This window comes from Hemitrygon akajei, chromosome 21 (genome assembly GCF_048418815.1).
Source record: "Hemitrygon akajei chromosome 21, sHemAka1.3, whole genome shotgun sequence".
NCBI lineage: Eukaryota > Metazoa > Chordata > Chondrichthyes > Myliobatiformes > Dasyatidae > Hemitrygon > Hemitrygon akajei.
Genome location: NC_133144.1, coordinates 50309494 through 50329039, shown reverse-complemented (window position 1 = coordinate 50329039; position 19546 = coordinate 50309494). Strand labels below are relative to the sequence as shown.

The window sequence follows — 19546 nt, the reverse complement described above, 5'->3', positions numbered from 1 at the left end:
ACAGTCTCTGCAGATTGGTGATAACATATCCTCCTCACTGACGATCAAGATTGGTGCACCTCAGGGGTGTGTGCTTAGCCCGCTGCTCTACTCTCTATATACACTTGACTGTGTGACTAGGCATAGCTCAAATATAAATTTACTGGTAATACAACCATTGTTGGTAGAATCTCAGGTGGTGACGAGAGGGTGTACAGGAGTGAGATATGCCAACTAGTGGAGTGGTGCCGCAGCAACAACCTGGCACTCAACGTCAGTAAGATGAAAGAGCTGATTGTGGACTTCAGGAAGGGTGAGACAAAGGAACACATACCAATCCTCATAGAGGGATCAGAAGTGGAGAGATTGAGCAGCTTCAAGTTCCTGGGTGTCAAGATCTCTGAGGATCTAACCTGGTCCTAACGTATCAATGTAGTTATAAAGAAGGCAAGACAGTGGCTATACTTCATTAGGAGTTTAAAGAGATATGGCATGTCAACAAGTACACTCAAAACTTCTGTAGATGTACCATGGAGAGCATTCTGACAGGCTGCGTCATTGTCTGATATGGGGGTGAAGGGCTACTGCACAGGACTGAAAGAAGCTGCAGAAGGTTGTAAATCTAGTCAGCTCCATCTGAGGTACTAGCCTACAAAGTACCCAGGACATCTTCAGGGAGCAGTGTCTCAGAAAGGCAGCATCCATTATTAAAGACCTCCAGCACTCAGGGCATGCCCTTTTCTCACTGTTACCATCAGGTAGGAGGTACAGAAGCCTGAAGGCACACACTCAGCGATTCAGGAACAGCTTCTTCCCCTCTGCCATCTGATTCCTAAATGGACATTGAACCCTTGGACACTATCTCACTTTATTAAAAAAATATACAGTATTTCTGTTTTTTGCACATTTTTAATCTGTTCAATATATGTACATTATAATTGATTTACATATTTATTATTACTTTTTTCTTCTATATTATGTATTACATTTATATAACAGAGTCAAGGGATAGGAGGAGAAAGCAGGAACGGGGTACTGATTGTGGATGATCAGCCATGATCACAGTGAATGGTGGTGTGGGCTTGATGGGCTGAATGGCCTACTCCTGCATCTATTGTCTACTGCATTGAACAGCTGCTGTTAAGTTAACAAATTTCACGTCACATGCTGGTGATAATAAACCTGATTCTGAAAGAGCAGGAGAGTGGATGATAGTTGTACAGAGCAAGCACAAGCACAGTGAGTTGAAGAATCTCCTGTAATGAATGATTCTAATTATTTTCAATGCGATGCTGCTTTGAAATGCAAGGCCGTTGTGCTTTTAAAGCCAAGAGAGTCACAGCTTTATTTCCATAGGAAATTAGCAGTCAAAACAAAAAGGTGAATCCAGCTAGCAATGTGTTGTGATGGAACTGAGTTTGTCTCTTCACCAGTTAGCAAAGCTTTGTCAAGTAAATTAACCCATCAACAAAAAAATAAACAAGGCTTTTCTTTGCCACAAATCCTAAAGCAAAATCTGTAAACAAGTGCAGTTTTAAAGGAGCAGCCATGGATTACGTGTGTTTCTGAACTCTGAGGGAAATGTGCCAAGGCACTCTGTGACACAACATGATGTTTCAGCGGCAGCGCTGCCAACCACAGATTGACCTCCTTGCCCAGTTCCCCTTGATAGTTGGAAGCACTGCTTCAGGGCAGATTTAAACCAGAAACAAATTGAGGCTTTGTTTTAGAATGAAAAACTGATTATTCAACAGAAAAGATTTGTGCATTTTAGTATAATGAGGTGCTAGCTCGTCACACTCGTGATAAGGTTTACAGCCATGCTTTCAGGAGTCCCAGGCTGCCTGCTTGTATTAATCCTCTATCCTGAGCAGCTTTAAAGATCTCTGCTGTTGAGGTAACAGAAAATGTGATATTTATGTAAATTAAGGACGTAGGTACTTTACAGTGTAAAGTGTATTTTGTTGTGCATTTAATTGTTTTAATAAATTGGAGATAAAAGTGATGAACAGTGAAAATGGTGATTTAACAGCATTTGCGGAGAAGATAGGTTCATCTGTTTTTCCTCTTACAGGACTCACACAAAGTGCTCGAGGAACTCACCTGAAGAGTCTCTGCTTGAAATGTTGGCTCTTTATTCATCTCCATAGAAGCTGCGTTCCTCCACCATTTTGTGTGTTTTACTCTCGTTTTCCAGCATCAGCCGAATCTCTTCCATCTTTCCTCTTTACCCTTTCCTCTTCCTCTTTCCTCTTTTGTGCTGCATATTAACAATTTTTTTTAGGTTTTTTTTATTTAACCTTTGCAACTTGCTTTTAATCTGTGCAGTTACAAACCTCAGATTTCTTTAGGCACTCAATTTAAAAATTCTTATGTTTGATTACCTTCATGATTTCACTTCTCCTTTTGACCAGTTTTGGCCCCTTTCAAACATTGTCTACCCCTGACTCTGGCCCCTAGGGTAAACCACTCCTTGTGTAAAGTACTCCTAGTTTAAATTACAGTCAAAGCCTGTCTGTGGGAATACTGGCCCTGAAGCCTCAGGTTTCTCCACCTCCTTTTAAAACAGGCTATTTTGCCTTGGTGTTCCTTTTTTATTTTATGTATTTTATTTATTTAGAGGTATAGCATGGAATAGGCCCTCCCGGCTGTTTGGCCCTCACCACCCAGTAACCCCTAATTTAACCCTAGCCTAATCATTGGACGATTTACAATGGCCAATTAACCTACTAACTCCGCGGACTGGGAGCACCCAGAGAAAAGCCACGTCTTCCTTGGGGAAGGTATACAAATTCCTTTCAGTGGACATCAGGCTTGAATTCAGAACTCCCAACGCCTCGAGCTGTAATAATGGCATGCTGGCCGCTATGCTATCGTGGTGCCCATGGCACAAATTTTGAATTTGTAATAGGAACTTTTCTATCTTAAGGACTCTATTTTAAGGAAACTTTTCTTTTACATTTGTTTAGCCCAAGGGTTCCCAACTTGGGACACCTCCATTAATGGTAAGGCTCCATGGCATAAGAAACGTTGGGAACCCCTGGTTTATGCGAACTATGATGACAGCTGTTTAAATGAGATGGTTGGTGAAGATCCAGATGTTCATCTGTCATAATTGAAGCCTTGGTTGTCCATAGCTGAAATAAAAATGGCAGGCAAAAATAAATTTGAGTTTAGGTTTGTGGAGGTAAAAAGTCAATCTGGATAGCAATGGAACTCTTTAGAAGCAACTCAACAGTTCAAGAGCAGATGAGCTGAGGCAGAGTTACAAATGATGATAAACTGAGAATGGATTTCATTTGGAGATGTTAAGGAACTAATAAAACAGGAGTTGGCAATGGCCATTTAAAAGTATTATACGCTCCTTACAAAAACTTACCACTCTGTCCAGCATTCCATTCTGAAGTAATCTTGCAAGCTAAAATGGTAAGATGTCCAACTTCTCTTGTAATGTGTTTATTTTGAATATAATCTGGTGGATTTTCAGTCGTGGATGAAAGACATTAAACTGTCATAAACTACAAAGATCATTAATGGACCTATCCTAATAAACCTGATAGATTTTCATACTGTGTGACTTCATAGTAATACTCAGGCATAGCAGATAAACAAGCATTTTTCTTAGTTAATGTAATATAAAAACTGATTTTATTGATGTCTTTGGTTTTTAATTTGAATTCGTACTCTAGAAGTTTGAACCCATTTTGTATCAATACTCTGCTTCTTGCCAGATTGCAAGATTAGATTAACATTCTTAATTTTAGCCACAGCGTTTTATAGCAAGGTACAGGAAGACAGAAAAAAGTGGTATGTTTCACAACTGTGTGTCCTCAGTTCTGTGCTAGCTAACTTATATTGGCATTGATTTGATTTTTTTTCATTCTCACTCCTTTATTTCAACTCCTTTCATATTTTTGTTGCCCACCTTGAAGCCAAGCATCTTTGATCTCTAGCAAGGGAAAATCTGCAGACACACAAAATGCTGGAGGAACTCAGCAGGCCAGGCAGCATCTATGGAAAAAAAAGTACAGTTGACGTTTTGGGCCGAAACCCTTTGATCTCTTCTCATTCCTATCATCAGGGAGGACAGGAGTCTGAAGACTCACTGACGATCAACACTGGTGCACCTCAGGGGTGTGTGCTTAGCCCACTGCTCTACTCTGTATTCCAATGACTGCGTGGCCTGGCATCACTCAAATACCATCTATAGATTTGCTGACGGTATAACCATTGTTGGTAGAATCTCAGGTGGTGACGAGAGGGCGTACAGGAGGAGTGAGATATGCCAACTAGTGGTGTAGTGTCACAGCAACAACCTGGCACTCAATGTCAGTAAGATGACGGAGCTGATTGTGGACTTCAGGGAAGGTAAGACGAAGGAACACATACCAATCCTTATAGAGGGATCAGAAGTGGAGAGAGTGAGCAGTTTCAAGTTCCTGACTGTCAAGATATCTGAGGATCTAACCTGGTCCCAACATATCAATGCAGTTATAAAGAAGGCAAGACATTGGCTATACTTCATTAGGAGTTTGAAGAGATTTGGTATCTCAACAAATATATTCAAAAAACTTCAATAGATGTACCGTGGAGAACATTCTGACAGGCTGCATCACTATCTGGTCTTTTTTGGGGGAGGGGGTGTTACTGCACAGGACCAAAAGAAGCTGCAGAAGGTTGTAAATCTAGTCAGCTCCATCTTGGGTTCTAGCCTACAAAGTAACCAGGACATCTTCAAGGAGTGGTGTCTCAGAAAGGCAACGTCCATTATTAAGGACCTCCAGCACCCTGGGCATGTCCTTTTCTCACTGTTACCATCAGGTAGGAGGTACAGAAGTCTGAAGGCACACGCTCAGCGATTCAGGAACAGCTTCTTCCACTCTGCCATCTGATTCCTAAATGGACAATGAACCCCTTGACACTACCTCACTTTTTAAAATATATAGTATTTCTGTTTTTGCACAAATTTTGATCGATTCAATATACATAAACTATAATTTATTTATTTATTATTATTTTATTTTGTGTTTTTTTTCCTTCTATATTATGTGTTGCATTGAACTGCTGCTGCTAAGTTAACAAATTTCACGACACACGCTGGTGATAATAAACCTGATTCTGACTCTGATATTCAACATTTTAAGAACAACTTCTCTCCCTCTACTACCAGATTTCTGAATAGTCCATGAGCACAACCTCACTATTCTTACCTTGCTTTATCTATCTATCAGTTATCTATCCAAATTTATCATAATTGTTATGTATTGCACTGTCCTGCTGCCACAAAACAAAAAATTTCATTAAATATGACTGAGATAGTAAACCCAATTCTGATTCTGTTCTTCTCCAATCCTAACTTTTTAACCTCGCTTAGTAACACACACACACACACAAAATGCTGAAGGAACTCAGCAGGTCAGGCAGCATCTATGAAGAGGGAAAAACGGTTGATATTTTGCACCAAGCTCCTTCATCAGGACACGCTTCAGTTTTATTTTACTCCCATTCTCACTGCCTCTTCAGCTGTCTTAGCCTCATCACTAGGTTTCCATTCGTGAAAGTGCACTTTTCCATATCCTCCCCTTTCGAACTCGGTACCTGAGAAAGTTTTTGATCTCCTGACCTTGCATAATTCAGCTTTATACATTGCAGTGCAGTGGCTACACTAAATGCAAGGCTTTCTTGAGATTGTCAATGTAAAAAAAACTGAAGCTTGAAGCAGGGAGGAAGTGACAAAATTAGTCCTGTGGTTTGTGGGGAGGTCAAATTAGAAACTCCATTTTCCATTCGGTTTGCTAAAGCTGCTGTAACCTTTAAAATTGTGTTACGTGGGAGAGAAAGGTGGAGGAATGAGTGAAGGTGATAGACTTTGAACAGCAAAGCAAAATGTTGCGGATGTTGCAAAATTGTAAATACTTATCAAATTAGGCAGCAGTTGTGGAAGGACTAAAAGAGTTAACATTTCAGGTTGATGACCTTTCGGAATGGCATCATTTATTAGATGACAGATACAAAAAGAACTGCAACACACAACTGGAGGAACTCCCATGTATAGTTGAGTCATTGTTAAGACAGGGAACTCAGATGATTCACATGAGAAAGTCTGCAGATGCTGGAAATCCAAAGCAACACACACAAAGTGCTGGAGGAAGTCAGCAGGTCAGGCAGCATCTATGGAAAAGAGTAAACAGTTGACGTTTTGGGCCGAGTCCTGAAGAAGGGTCTCGACCTGAAACGTTGACTGTTTATACATTTCCATAGATGCTGCCTGACCTTCTGGGCTCCTCCAGCACTTTTGTGTGTTGCCAGGGAACTCAGACCATTCAGCACGTTAATTGACAGCACATGAACATTTCTAGCACCCTGCATGTTTAGTTAGTTTTACATCCTTTCTCTTGTTTCTGTCACGTAGTCATTGGGTTTCTCTATATTGCACGAATAACAATACAGCAGCAGTCAGCTCAGAATCACCAGAGGACATGAATATAAATGAGTACCAATGAATTCAGCCTTCTGCTTGAGTAAACATGTTTAAATGGTTTCTTTCCAAGGCCAGTGTTAAGATTGGAATATTGTTCCTCAGGAGATCATGACTCACACCCGAAATGATGCTTGTTAAGAAAGGATCCTTTGGTTTACATTCAAGTACCCGTGAAAAAATTGTTTATGTTAGTTTATCCCTGCAAGCAGCCTAAATGCTACACCTGCTCATTCACCTCCATTCCGGGCCCCAAACAGTCCTTCCTGGTGGGGCAACACATCACCTGCGAATCCGCTGGGACTGTCTGCTGTGTCCGGGAGTGCTTCCCGATGCAGCCTCCTCTACATTGCTAAGACCCGTCATAAATTGGGGGACCGCTTTGTTAAAGCACCTCCGCTCCATCCGCCGAAAGCAGAACCTCCCAGTGTCCAAACATTTTAATTCCGATTCCCATTTCCATTCCAACATGTTGGTCCACAACCTCATCTTGGCACAGAAGGAGGCCACCCACAGGGTAGAGGAGCGACACCTTATATACTATCTGGGTAGCCTCCAACCTGATGGCATGAACATTGATTTCTCCTTGCAGTTATAAAAAAAATTCCCTCCCCCTCCCGCCTTCTTCTATTCCCCAATCTGGCCTCTTACCTTTTCTCACAAGCCTATCACCTCCCGCTTGGTCTTCTGCTCCTTCCTTTTTTCCTATAGTTCACTCTCCTCTCCTATCAAATTCCTTCTTCTCCAGCACTTTGCCTTTCCTACCCAACTGGCTTCAAAAGATTCAAAGTACATTTATTATCAAAGTATGTATACTTTTTTTAAATATACAGTATTTCTGTTTTTGCACATTTAAAAAAAATATTCAATACGCAAAATTTATTTATTTATTTATTATTATGTTTTATTTATTATTTTTTTCTCGCTCTGCTAGATTATGTATGGCATTGAACTGCTGCTGCTAAGTTAATAAATTTTACATCACATGCCAGTGATAATAAACCTGATTCTGATTCTGAATTATACAACCTTGAGATTTGTCTGCTTACAGGCAGCCACAGAACAAGAAACTGGCTGTCCTCCTTTTCCTCCCCCACCTTCTTATTCTGGTGTTTTACCCCTTCCATTCCAGTTCTGAGGAAGAGTCTCATCCTGAATCATCAAATTATTACTATGTAATTATAACTATTACTATGGAATTACTCATTTCCATAGATGTTGCTTGACTTGCTGAGTTCCTCCAGCAGTTTTTTGTGTGTATTGTTCTGGATTTCCAGCATCTGCGGACTTTCTTGTTTATATACTAGTTTTGCAGTGTCTTCTTCATATGCACTGTACATGTGACAGTAGAACTAGGAAATATGACATTATAAAATGTTTTACATTAGAGTCAAAGAGTATTTCAGCATGGATTAACACAAACGATTCTGCAGCTACTGGAAATCTTTGACAATGCACACAAAATGCTGGAGAAGCTCAGCAAGTCGTAGCATCAATAAAGGGAAATAAACAGCTGCCATTTTGGGCTGAGACCCTCCATCAGGACGGGAAAGGCAGGAGGAAGAAGTCAGAATGAGAAGGTGGAGGGGATGGAAAGGAGTACAAGCTGGAAGGTGATAGGTGAAACCAGGTGAGGGAGGAGTGAAGAAATAAGAAGCTGGGAGATGATAGGTGGAGATGGTGAATTTTAATCCCCACCATAGATGCAGCCTGACTTGCTAAATTCCTCCAGCACTTTGTATGTGTTAATACAGCATGAAAATGGGCCCTTCGGCCCATCTGGTCCATGCCAACAACAGCATCCTCCCTGCTAGTTCCAGTTGCCTATTTTCATCCCATAACTCTCCGTGTACCTATTCAAATGCTTCTTAGATGTTGCAATTGTACCTACCTCTACTACTTCCTCTGGCAACTCGTTCCAGATACTCACTGACTGGTGGTGTGCTGTAGGGATTGGTGCTGGGTCATTCATTGTTTTTTATTTAATTTTTATTTTTATTGAGATCCAGCGTGGAGTAGGCCCCTCCAGCCATTCACACCCTGCCGCGCAGCAACCCACCGATTTAACCTGACCCTAATCACAGGACAATTTACAATGACCGATTAACATACCAACTGGTACATCTTTGGACTGTGGAAAGAAACTGGAGCACCTGGAGGAATCCCATGCAGTCATGGGGAGAATGTACAAATACAGAAGGCACAGAATATATACATCCCAAAGAAGAAATGGTGGCAGGAATTGAATCCTGGTCACTGGTACTGTAAAGTGTTGTGCTAACCGCTGTACCACCATGTCACCCCATCATTTCTATTAAAGACTTAGATGATAATCATTAGTCATGGGGGATTTCAACATGCAGGTGGATTGGGAAAATCAGGCTGATGCTGGGTACCAAGAGGGGGCAGTTCTAGAATGCCTATGAGATGGCTTTTTAGAGCAGCTCATGGTTGAGCCCACTAGGAGATCAGCTATTCTGGATTGGGTATTGTGCAGTGAGTGAACCAGAATTGATTAGAGAGCTTAAGGTCAAATAATCCTTAGGGAAAATGATCATAATATGATTGAATTCACCCTGAAACTTGAGTAGAAGCTGAAGTCAGATGTATCAGTATCACAGTGGAGTAAAGGGAATTACAGAGGCATGAGAGAGGAGATGACCAGAATTGACTGAAAAAAAAACACTGGCAGGGATGACAGGAGAGCAGAAATAGTTGGAATTTCTGGAAGCAATTCAGAATGCACAGGATATATACATCCCAAAAGAAGAAGAAGTATTCTTAAGGCAAGATAACATAACTGGTTAACAAGAGAAGTCAAAGCTAATAATAGAGCAAAAATTAGTGGAAGGTTAGAGAAGTTGAAGGCTTTCAAATACCAACAGAAGGCAACAAAAAAGTCATTATGAAAGTAAAGATGGAACATGAATGTAAGCAAGCCAGTAATATTAAAGAGGATACCAAAAGTTTTGTCTGATACATAAAGTGTAAAAAAAAGAGGTAAGAGTGGAAAATGTTGCTGAAAAGATAGTAATGGGGGACAAGAAATGGTGGGATGAATGGAGTAAGTATATTGCATCAGTCTTCACTGTGGAAGACACTAGCAGTATGGTGGAAGTTCCGGGTGTTAGGGGAAGGAAATGTGTGAAATTGCAAAGTGTGTGAAGTTTCTTGGGAAACTGAAAGGTCTGGGGTAGGTAAGTCACCTGGACTAGAGGGTGTACACCCCAGTGTTCTGAAAGAAGTGGCTGGAGAGAGTGTGGAGGCATTAGTAATGATCTTTCAAGAATCACTAGATTCTGGTATGGTTCCAGAAGATTGGAAGATGGCAAATGGCAAATGTCACTCCACTCTTCAAGAAGGGAGAGAGGCAGAAGAAAGGAAACTATAGGCCAGTTAGTCTGACCTCGATGGTTGGGAAGAATTTAGAGACGATTGTTAAGGATGTGGTTTGGGGTACTTGGAGGCACATAAGAATCAGAATTAGGTTTATTATCACTGGTATGTATTGTGAAATTTGTTAACTTAGCAGCAGCAGTTCAATGTAATACATAATATAGAAGAAAAAAACACAAAATAAAATAATAATAATAAATAAATAAATAAATCGATTACAGTATACGTATATTGAATAGATTGAAAATCGTCCAAAAAACAGAAATAATATATATTTTTAAAGTGAGGTAGCGTTCAAGGGTTCAATGTCCATTTAGAAATCAGATGGCAGAGGGGAAGAAGCTGTTGCTGAATCACTGAGTGTGTGCCTTCAGGCTTCTGTATCTCCTACCTGATGGTAACAGTGAGAAAAGGGCATGCTCTGGGTGCTGGGGGTCCATAATAATGAACGCTGCCTTTCTGAAACACCGCTCCTTGAAGATGTCCTGGGTACTTTGTAGGCTAGTACCCAATACTAAATTTACAACCCTCTGCAGCTTCATTCGGTCCTGTGCAGTAGCACCAACCCCCCCCCATACTAGACAGTGATGTTGCCTGTCAGAGTGCTCTCCATAGTACAGCTATAGAAGTTTTTGAGTATATTTGTTGACATACCAAATCTCTTCAAACACCTAATGAAGCACAGTCGTTGTCTTACCTTCTTTATAACTACATCAATATGTTTGGGCCTGGTTAGATCCTCAGAGATCTTGACACCCAGGAATTTGAAACTGCTCACTCTCTCCACTTCTGATCCCTCTATGAGGATTGGTATGTGTTCCTTCATCGTACCCTTCCTGAAGTCTACAATCAGCTCTTTCATCTTACTGACGTTGAGTGCCAGGTTGTTGCTGAGACACCACACCACTAGTTGGCATATCTCGCTCCTGTACGCCCTCTCGTCACCATCTGTGATTCTACCAACAATGGTTGTATCATCAGCAAATTTATAGATGGCATTTGAGCTATGCCTAGCCACACAGTCATGAGTACAGAGAGAGTTGAGCAGTGGGCTAAGCACACATCCCTGAGATGCACCGGTGTTGATCATCAGTGAGATAAAATAATCTGTAATCAGCATTGTTTCCTCAAGGGGAAATCTTGCCTCATTAATCTGTTGGAATTCTTTAAAGAAATAACAAGCAGGATAGACAAAAGAGAATCATTTGATGTTGAGTACATCACCTTTAACAAGGTGTCACACATGAGACTGCTGAACAAGCTATGAGCCCAAAGTATTACAGGGAAGATTCTAGCATGGATAAAGCTACAGCTGACAGTCAGGTAGCAAAGAGTGGGAATAAAGGGAGCCTTTTCTGGTTGGCTGCTGGTGACTAGTGGTGTTCCACAGGGATCTGTGTTGGGACTGATTCTTTTTACATTATATGTCAATGATTTGAATGATGGAATTGATTGCTTTGTTGCAAATTTTTCAGACAATACGAAGATAAGTGGAGGGCAGGTAGTTTTGAGTAAATAGAGAGTCTATCTATAGAAGGACTTAGATTAGGAGAATGGGCGATGAAATACAGTGTTGGGAAGTATATGGTCATGCACTTTGGTAAAAGTAATGACAGGTTACTATCGATGCAATGCTCCTCAGACAGGATGAAGAGGTCAATACTCCCCAATGCCATTAGGCTTTACAATTCAACCGCCAGGACTTAAGAACTTTTTAAAAGCTATTATTAATGCTTTTTGAGATAGTGATTTAGATGCATATCATATTTTTTACTGAGTTAAGTATTGTATGTAATTAGTTTTGCTACAACAAGTGTATGGGACATTGGGAAAAAAAGTTGAATTTCCCCATGGGGATGAATAAAGTATCTATCTATCTATCTATCTATGAAAGAGCTGACTATATTCTAAATGGAGAGAAAATACAAACATCTGAAGCCCAAAGGCACTTGGGATCCTTGTGCAGAATTCCCTAAAGGTTAAGTTACAGGTTGAATGTGTGGTGAAGAAGACAAATGCATTTGTTTCAAGGGGACTAGAATATAAAAGCAAGGATGTAATGTTGAGACTTTATAAAGCACGGTAAAGTCTCACTTGGAGTATTGTGAGCAGTTTTAGGCTCCTTATCTTAGAAAGGATGTGCTGAAATTGGAGAGGGCTCATAGGAGGTTCATAAAAATTGTCATATGAGGAGTGTTTGATGGCTCTGGACCTGTATTCACTGGAATTCAGAAGAATGAGGGTGACCTCATTGAAATCTATGGAATAGTGAAAAACCATGATAGGGTCGACGTGGAGAGGATGTTTCCCATGGTGGGAGAGCCTAAGACGAGAGGACGCAGGCTCATAATAGAGGGGCGTCCTTTTAGAATGGAAATGAGAAGGAATTTCTTTGGCCTGAGAGTAGTGAATTTGCGGAATTCTTGCCACAGGCAGCTGTGGAGGCCAAGTCTATATGTATCTTTAAGGCAGAGGTTGATAGATTCTTGATTGGTCAGGGTTTGAAGGGATATGGGGAGAAGGCAGGAGATTGGGGCTGAGAGGAAAACTGAATCAGCCGTGATGAAATGACGGAGCAGTCTTGATGGGCCAAATGTCCTAATTCTGCTCCTTTGTCTTGTGGTCTTCCTGTCTTACAATGTAGTAAACTGGATCACCACATCTGTGGGCTGTTTACTCCTCTCCATAGATGCTGCCTGACTTGCTAAGTTCCTCCACCATTTTGTAGGTGACTTTCAGAAAACAATCTACTTTCAAACTGAAAGAAAGAGAAGTTGCAAATGAAGCGCAGCTGGAACAAGCCGGATGTTATTGAAGGAATTGCACAGAGTGGAGGACAGTGGCAGATTATGTGCATCAATTCAGCCTCAATCATTTAAAGCAGTGATTGATTGACAACTCTTCTTGATTGCGGAGTCACTTAATTGAGTTCACTTTTGCTTAGAATATTGTTGCTCTATGCGCCCTTTTGTTTCATTTTTCAAAGTTCAAAATTCAAAGTAAACTTATACTAAAAGTACATATACGACCCTGAGATTCATTTTCTTGGGGATATTCACAGCAGATGCAAATAGAATTGGTGAATAAAACTACACACAAGGGCAGACAACCAATGTGCAAAAGACAGCAAATCACTCAAATACAAAAAGGAATACAATAAATATATAGATAGATAACTAACTAACTAACTGCCTAATATTGAGAATGAGTTGTAGAATCCTAGAAAGTAGGTCCATGGGTTGTGGAACCAATTCAGTGTTGTGGTGAGTGAAGTTATCCACTTTGGTTCAGGAGCCTGATAGTTGAGGGGTAATAACTTGATATAGATTGTGAGTAGCTGGGACTCCAACACCGATCCCCACTATACTTAACTTCATAGCTGCTCAAACAAGAAATTCCTACTCTCCTTGGCTGTTAATTTCTTTACAAATTTAATCAGCATGATTACACTTAGACTAATTTCTTCGAGCTGCTCATTCATATTCGACCTATATTCTTCCCACTGTTTCCTGCTGATTTCCTGCATCCTCTTCCAGGCATATACACACATTATTTCAAAATGCACCTTTAATTTATCTACTTTAGGACTAATGCTGAGTGTATTTATTCAGATGAAGAATCTTCATTTCTGTCTTTTTACTTTTTTTTGCTGCTCTCAGCCATTCCAGGTAAACATTGGCATTACAGTGGCATCTGTAATGAAGATGCTGCCCCACAACTCCAGGGATCTCACCTTCATACCTGACCTCTGGTGGATGGTGCACAATCTCATTTTGACTTCATGAGTGTCCTCTGGGTGCTCCAGTTTCTTTGCATTTCCCAAAGATGTTTCACGGTAAATTGTTCCTGGTTTGTGGGTTAATGGTAGAATCTGCTGATATTCAAGTGGAGAGTGGGGAGAATAAAATGGGATTAGTGTAAAAGATGCACAATTCTTGTCCTAGTGTGATGGACCTCGGGCCTGTTTCTTTGTTCCACAACTGTGAAAGTATTACATTTGTTTGCACTATGCAACTCTGCACAATTTCTTTCCCCTGTCTTTCTAAATATTGCTTCAGCAAAGTCCTTCTACAATTTAGTTTAAAGTCTTTTTCTATAGCCATAACTGATCATTTTATTCAGTCATTGCCATGTGAAACTTCAGCCAGTAGTTCAGCTCCATCTTCCCTAGTCCCAGTTTAGTGTATGAATGTCTGCACACTATTACAGTACTGTGTTCAATTATTCATACTTATTATCCCCTATATCAATTTGCAGGTGTCTCGGGTAGTAATTCAGAGATTATCACCTCTCTGGTTCTGCCTTTTAATTTGGATCCCACTTCCTCATATTTATGTTGAAGGACTTTGCTCTTTGTCCATTTTATATTATTGGTTCTCTATAGACCACATCAATCAGAACTTTCCCCTGAGAGTCCATTCCTCTCTGGCCATGTGGAGATGTCCAAAACACTGGTATTGACATGCAATGGAGCCTTCGAGGATCAAGCATGGATTTCCTCCAGTTGCTCTGGTTTCCTGCCACGTTTCAAAGGCATACTGTTGGGATTTGGATTGGTGAACTGTGGGCCAACAGCATGGTGAGACTTGCAAGCTGACCCCAGCGCAATCCTGTGTTGATCATTGACTCAAAATGGCACCTTTTACTGTATGTTTCGATGAATATGCGACAAATAAAACTAATCTTTTATCTTTAACTTTATCCATTGGATGCAGCACTGACATTTTCCCATCTCTGTTCAATCCATCTCCTCCAGAAAGACGAGCTGTGATGATTGAACCTCACCACACCATCTCAGGCGACACTGCCATCTTTTGTGCCAGTCAACACTTTGCCAATCAATTGAAGATATTCCTTTAGTTTTCTCCTCCCTTGCAACTTGAAAAATGTTTGATTTCTAACTCCTTCTGGTTGAAATAAAAATTCACCAACATAATCATAATAACTTTATATAATATCTTTCATACATTAAGATGCAGGTTCAGCGTGCTTTACATAGACTGTGAGGATGAATCAATATAGTCAAAAATACAAGACAAAATTAAAAATAATAAGTAAAGGCAAACATTATATAGAATAAAATGTGATTATACTGAATTATATAAATATAATCAACATCAACAGGCATTAGTTATTGTATAAGTAGGTTTGTAATCCTATAATTAAAAAGGTAAGTTTTTAGAAGTGACTTGGAACATTCCACAGTACTAGCCCAGCATATCCCAGTCAGGAGAGTTTTCCAGATTTTTGGTGCATAAGAGCAAAAGGATTCATCACTAGTTCTTATATGCTCGGCTCTAGGAATACTAAGCAAACCAGTATTCGCAGATTAGGAATGTAAGGGGATAGACACTCCAAAATATATGGAGGAGCGAGATTATTCAGACACATATACAATTAAGTGTATTTTAAAATTGATCCTAAAGGACACAGGCAGCCAGTGTAATGATGCTAAAACTGGTGAAATGTGTTCAGTTTCTCTTTTTTTTGGGTTAAGATTGTTGCTGCTGCATTTTGAAAAAGCTGCAGCTGATTATATCTTAGTGCAGAAAAGAGTGCATTACAGCAGTCTAGTCAGCTAAAAGCAAAAGTGTGTATCAATTTTTCTGCATCTTGAGATCTTATAAGAAATCGAACTTTTGCAATGTTCTTTAAATGACAGAACACAGTCTCAGTAATATGGTTAATATGTAATTTGAAATTTAACTCAGAGTCAATAATACCGTCTAAATTCTTTGCTTTTAGCTTGATTTCTAAGGCAAAGGATCTTCGCACTTTTTTATTGCTACCAATAACTAAAATTTAGTTTAAGGAAATTCAAACTTCTATAATGCTAGCAAGACCCTGGACCATAGGGTTTAGAGCCTTGGGGTTATCTGGTGTAACAGGCAAATACAGTTGTGTGTTGTCTGCATAGCTGTGCTAATTCGTCATTGCTCCTATTTCTGTCTGCATAACTGTTATACATGCTGAGCGGCTGCAACATTCTCTGCTTTCCTTTATCTTTTCATCAGCTGCTACTCTGTCCACGTGAGCTGAGAAAGGGAGGTAGAGACTTTGAGGAGAAAGGCAAATGATGGAAAAGAAAGACTCCAATTATTTTTCAAACAGAATGTAGAATCAGCAGTTTGAGCCAATGACTGTTGGATCAAACTGTACTGCAGTTCTCTTGGTGAACTTTCCTGTATTTTAGCTCTGTTCTGTGTATGGGGTAAATGACTGCTATTTGTGAGAGACGTGTTGATGAAAACAAATTAGGTAAGTTTGGTTCTTGCCTTCTGTGTTGTATCTTCTTACCATGTTCGTTTTTGCAATATCTTTAGCTTCCTAATGTAGTTTGCTATATTTTAATAATAAAGTGGTGCCCAGGGAAGAAATTCCATAGTAACTGATGTTGGTCTCTTCAACTGACTGAATTTAGTAACTGAAATCCATAATTAAATGGCACATCACAGATGTTTTTTTTTGTTCTATCTATGCAGTAACATCTGCAGAATCTCTTGTGTTTATGAATGGCTGTCAAAGTTGTTCAAACAAAAACTTTACAGTTTTGGACTGAGCCCTGGTTGCTCCTCGCCCCCCCCCCCCCCCCAACAACTTTCTACAGGAACACCACTTGGGGTGTCCTTTCTGCCTGCATCATTGTGTGGTATGGAAGCTGCAAGGCATCAGACCACAGGACCCTCCAGAGAATAGCAAAAGCTGCCGAGTGGATCATTGGGGTCTCCCTCCCCTGTTCTGTTTGTGACATTTACCAGGAGAAGTGTAGACAAAAGGCCTGAAGCATTGTTGAGGATCCTTACCACCCATCCAACAATCTCTTTGACTTTCTACCATCAGGAAGGAGGTACAGGAGCATCAGGACTAGGACTGCCAGGCTGGCTAATAGCTTCTTCCCTCAGGTTGTGACTAGTGAGTACCCTACCATTACTGAGGTTTCATCACTAGGACAGCCAGCTGCGCACCTCATGCATTTTGAATGATATTTTATCAACTTATTGTAGTTATTGTATTTGCTGTGTGTGATTTATGTTTTGTGGGTGCACCATGGTCTGGGGGAACTTTTTTTCATTTGGTTGTATATACAGTGCCTATAAAAAGTGTTCACCATTTGCCCCCTTGGAATTTTCATGTTTTAGTATTTTACAGCATTGAATCACAATGGATTTAAATTGGCTTTTTTGACACTGATTAATAAAAAGGCCACTTTCATGTCAAAGTGAAAGCAGATCTCTGCAAAGTGATCTTAATTAATTACAAATATAAAACATGAAATAATTGATTGTGTAAGTATTCACCCGCCTCCCCCCTTTAATATGATATACCAAATCATCACTGGTGCAGCTAATTGATTTTAAAAGTAATATAATTAGTTAAATTAGTTAAAAAATTAGTTAAAATCTGTTTTTGAAGACCTGTGTGCAGTCAAGGTGTTGATTGTAGTAAAAGTACACCTGTATCTGGAAGGTCCATCTGCTGGTGAGTCAATATCCCGGTTAAAAACTACACCTTGAAGACAAATGAACACTCCAAGAAACTTTGCAAACACGTCAGGTCTTGGATATGAGAAAATTTCCAAGTCACTGAATATCCCTTGGAGTAAAATTAAGTCAATCATCAAGAAATGGAAAGAATATGGCACAGCTATAAATATGCCTAGAGCAGGTCATCCTCAGAAACTGAGTGACTGTGCAAGAACAGGACTAGTGAGAGAGGCCACCAAGAGACCTATGACAACACTGGAGGAGTTACAAGCTACAGACGCTGAGGTGGGATAGACTGTGCATACAGCAACTGTCGCCCGGGTGCTCTACCAGTCGCAGCTTTATGGGAGAGTGGCAAGGAGAAAGCCACTGTTGAAAAAAACTTGCGTGAAATCTCGGCTGGGGTTTGCAAGAAGGCATTTGGGAGACTCTGAAGTCAGCTGGAAGAAGGTCTTTGCCTATCGTCAATTTATAGTCTGATGAAACCAAAATGGAGCTTTTTGGGCATCAGACTAAATGCTATGTTTGGCGTAAGCCAAACACCACACATCTAAAACACACTATCCTTACCATGAAGCATGGTGGTGCTTGCATCGTGCTGTGAGGATGCTTCACTGCAGCAGGCCCTGGAAGGCTTGTGAAGGTAGAGGGTGATCAACACCTATCAACACCAATCAACACCTTGACTGCACACAGGTCTTCAAAAACAGATTTTACCTAATTTTTTAACTAATTTAACTAATAAAGGAAAATCCTGGAGAAAAACCTGATGCAGTCTGCAAGAGAACTGCAACTTGGGAGATGATTTGTTTTCCAGCAAGATAATGACCCCAAGCATAAAGCCAAAGCTACACAAGAATGGCTTAAAAACAACAAAGTTAATATCTTGGAATGGCTATGTCAAAGTCCAAACCTAAATTCAATTGAGAATTTCAGGCTGGACTTGAAAAGGGCTGTTCACTCACAATCATGCAATCTGACAGAGTTAGTAAAGAAAATGGGGGAAATTGCAGTGTCCAGATGTGAAAAGCTGATAGAGACCTATCGACACAAACTCAAGGCTGTAATTGCTGTCAAAGGTGCACCTACTGAATACTGACTTGAAGGGGGTGAATACTTATATGCAATCAATTATTTTGTGCTTTGTTTTGCAATTAATTTAGATCACTTAGTAGAAATCTGCTTTCACTTTGACACAAAAGAGTCTGTATCTGCTGATCAGTGTCAAAAAAGCTAAATTAAATCCACTGTGATTCAATGTTATAAAACAGTAAAACATGAAAATTCTGGGGGCGGGGTGCAGTGGATACTTTTTATAGGCACTATATGTGCAGTCAGTTGATGACAAGACTGAGCTTCACAGTGATCTGATGGATGTCTGGGAATTACAATTCTTCCTCGTCTTTGCATATATCAGCAGATGTGGTTTCTACAGTGTTTATGTACAGTATTACACTCTGTAATAATCATTGCATCTATATTTAATACCTTCAAATCTAGCTACTGCAGGGAAAAGCTTAGTACCCTGTCGTCAGTTGCTTAACCTTGAGAACCCTTACAACAGCTTTTTCTGGGAGCATCATGCACTAAAAAGGAAGTTAATCAACACAACCTTAAAATGGAAAATAGGTTAATCATAGTCAGAAGAAAAACATTGACTGGAGGATAAATATTGGCATGAGTATAACAAAGAACTGCCCTATTTTTCTTCAAACAATGCTCCGAATGTTACACATTCAGGAGAGCTTTGGCAAATTCTGCATCTAATCGAAAAGACGGAACCTCTGGCAGTGCAGTACTTCTGGTGCTGAACTGAAATGTCTGGCTGAATTATGTAATTACATTATAGAAGGGGCTCTGGAGGCAAGAAAGATATAACCATTCAAGACTGACACTCAAAGAAGAAGAGCCTGTGAAGCACTAAGTGAACTAGGCAGTTGATATATGTCACTTCAATTTCAGCCAGTTGGTATGTGAAGACAACATATTAACATAGTAAAAACTTCATTGTAATTGATATCACAAAAATGTCCACCGAAAGCACCATTAAGTAGATCTGTTGGGCTAAAGTGCTGAATTTTTTTTTTAAAAAGCTAAATGTGTAAAATTATTTTTGCATCTTGACTATTTCTTGCTCTGCATATCCACATGGTGATGTTTAAATGAAGTTTATTAAACAATTCCAGTCTTGTTAACTCATTTTCAGTCT

General features: G+C 40.0%; 1 protein-coding gene across 4 annotated transcripts in view; it reads left to right on the top strand.

The window, feature by feature from the left end:
- Positions 1–19546, top strand: part of ascc1 (activating signal cointegrator 1 complex subunit 1) — a 66560-nt gene that overhangs the window by 29097 nt on the left and 17917 nt on the right. The gene's annotated exons all lie outside the window — the stretch shown is intronic.